This window comes from Tupaia chinensis, unplaced genomic scaffold, assembly GCF_000334495.1.
Source record: "Tupaia chinensis unplaced genomic scaffold, TupChi_1.0 Scaffold000092_1, whole genome shotgun sequence".
NCBI classification, from domain to species: Eukaryota; Metazoa; Chordata; class Mammalia; order Scandentia; family Tupaiidae; genus Tupaia; species Tupaia belangeri.
Window position 1 is genome coordinate 1 of NW_006159554.1, and position 3,048 is coordinate 3,048.

At 37.7% G+C, this 3,048-nt stretch overlaps 1 pseudogene; it reads left to right on the forward strand.

Moving 5' to 3' along the window:
• Positions 1-2,469: 2,469 nt before the first annotated feature.
• LOC106734306 (elongin-C pseudogene) overlaps positions 2,470-3,048 on the forward strand; it is a 5,202-nt pseudogene continuing 4,623 nt past the window's right edge.

Genomic DNA, 3,048 nt, shown 5'->3' on the forward strand with positions numbered 1-3,048 from the left:
CTGAACAAGTTACTTGAAAAATGTGAAAAACTAGGAAGATAGTCCTTTACATAAATTTGAAGAATCAATATAGGTGCTATGCCTATACTACACCACAATGATCTACAAATTCATTCCAATTCTTACGAAAAAAACAGCAATATTCAACACAGAAATAGTTATAAAATTTATTCAGAATCACAAAAGACCCATATAATCAGACCAATTGTTTACAAAAGGAATAAAGCTAGAAGCATCTTACTTCCTGACTCCTAAATGTATTGTAAATCCTTAATCACTAAAACAGCAGGGTACTGGCACAAACACCGACATACAACAGTCCAACTAAATAGAATAAACAGGAAAAAACTTAGCATACAGCCAACTGATTTTTGACAAAGGCCACATGTCAAGCCTGTGGAAAAAAAGAGTTTTCAGTAAATGGTTCTGGGAGAACTCAATATCCACCAACATTCAAGTAATACTAGATCATCTCTTACCAGTTACTATTAACTCAAAGTGGGTTAAATAATTCAATATAATGGACAAATTTATAAACCTATTAAGGAAAATATACACAAACATGTTGGAGTGGGCAAAGACTACTTAAATAAGACCCATGAGGCATGGACAAAACCACCAAAAATAGAGAAACTTGATTACATAAGATAAAATATTTCTGAACAGCAAAGAAAACAAAAAACAGAATAGACAATGACACTGTAATATAAAAACTATAATCCAGTAGTATTGGCTAAATTCTGGATTCCCACATCGCTGACCATGGTTCGAGTCCTGGACCAGGTAGCTCAAAAATGACAACAAATAAATACACTAAATAAAAATAATTATTAAAAAAAATACTGTATTTCTCAAAGGGATACAATGATTACATGTAAACCAGAAATGATTCCAAAATGAAAATATATGCATAATTATTAATTTATATTTATCTTTATAAGTCTACATATTTACTGATTATAATTGTATGCATGTACTTAGATGCAACTGGCAGCACAGGTTTATTTACACCAGCATTACCACAAACATGTGAGTAATGTGTTATTTTAAGATTATGACAGCTACAACCATGCTAGATTACAGAGATTTTGGAGCTTCATTATAATCTTCTTAGACCACGTTAATACATACAGTACATCACTGAAATGCTGCTATGCAGTGCATTATTATATTGATCAGGAAATACAATTTTGGGCAGTCTGTGGCATAATCAGCACATACACTCTAGGTGAGAGAACTATATGGAGAGTTCTTTAGGAACCTGTAGTAAATTCCTGCCACACATTCCAGGTTTATATGTATCAAGTGGATATGTCTAAGAGCTGTGTGGGACCACACTATATTAACAACCCTAGAAAAAGCTACTGACTGGTTTGTGTTTTAGCAATCAGTAACAGTGATCACTGTAGAACACTGAGTGTGCATTTCCAGGTTAGTTGTAAAACACTGTCTACCATGTCATCTATGTGACTAATAAAGACTATCTCGTGATTCATATTCCTTAAGAATTTAGCATGCTCTCCCCTTAGAGTCAATTCAAACCATATAATAAATGTGTTTTTCTCATGGTATAAGGAAAGCTAGAGACCAATTTGTACTCATCTCACAGGGCTGTAAAGGCCTTATAACCTGCCTATTTCACCCTGTCAATTTTATCTTGCCTTTTTATGAATTTCTCATGCTGAATTTTATTTAATTTTACTTTTCCATTTTAATTTATGAACACTCATAAAATTCCTAAATACAATGTAAAACACTTGGGGAGATCAGTAAACAACTTACCGAAAATGAATTCATTTTCTTAATCCTGGACAAATACAGAGGTTTCTAAAATTATAGCTGGAAGAGAAGGTGAACGAAGTAGGTCAGAGAAATGATGTTGCTTATTCCAAGATTCCCCTATGGGAGAAGTCACTTACACATGAGAGTGGGCTAAAAAGACCTTATTGAATAAACAATCACAAATTTATTCACCGATAGAAATGAAAGACTTAGTAAAATGTTAAAATAACTTAGTAAAAATGTTACTTTGGGGACCAATAGATGATGAAATAAATGGTTAGTTTGCTGAACGCTTACGTTGTCAACCTAGGTTCGAGTCTCAAACCCAGTGGCTTAAACTCATGATGGGAACCTGTTTGTGCATATCCAAAATCAAAAGAGAATGGAGAAGGTATTGTGACATGGCAATTAAGTGATTTCACACTTTCTGTCTCGCTGTCTCTGTCTTTCCAGTGAGCACACATACTTTATAGTAAAAATTCTTAAAAAAAAAAACAAAAACAAACAAACAAAAACACTGGGGACCAGCAGGTGACATAATGATTACATTACTGGTCTCCCATGTAGTCAACCATGGTTCAAGTGTTGGATTCGATGGCTTAAAGCATATGCCAAGCACATATGTGTGTGTGGCCACAGGTATGCTTTGGACCCTCCTATCCACAAATCCTCCTGCCAAAAGCCCCCATGGTGCAGGAGCCACTGGCAGCAAAACAGTACACAAGAGTGAACAGAAGTATCACATGTCTCAAACTTCTTGCTGCTGCCTTTTGCTGGCGCATGTGTGCTTTGGGACTTTACCTCCCACCACCCCTAGCACTGGAGCCCTTCCACCATAAGCCAACACCTCGGCAGGAACCAGCAGTAAGGAGAGAGAGAGTAAACAGGAGCACATCTTGCTGCTGACTTTGATGGCAGAGGTGTGCTCTGAACTTCCCCCATCCCCTGCACCCTCCCACAGTATGCCCCACACTGCAGGAGGCAGCAGAAGCCAAAGTGAACTCAGAAGTGCACACCCCATAGTTATTGCTTTTGACTTTTGGCTGCAGAGGTATTCTTTGGACCCCCATACCCTTGCTCCCCTTTGCCTTTAGTTCCCATAGTGCAGAAGCCAGTGTTAGAGAGAGAGAGAGAGCAAGAGAGAGAGCAGGACTGAGTATCTCAGAGTTTTTGCTCTTGCCTGTGGCACATGCTCATGTGCTTTGGACCCTCCCCCCTACATCCCTCCTCCATAAGCTGCCATCCTGCAGGAACCAGCAGTAGCAA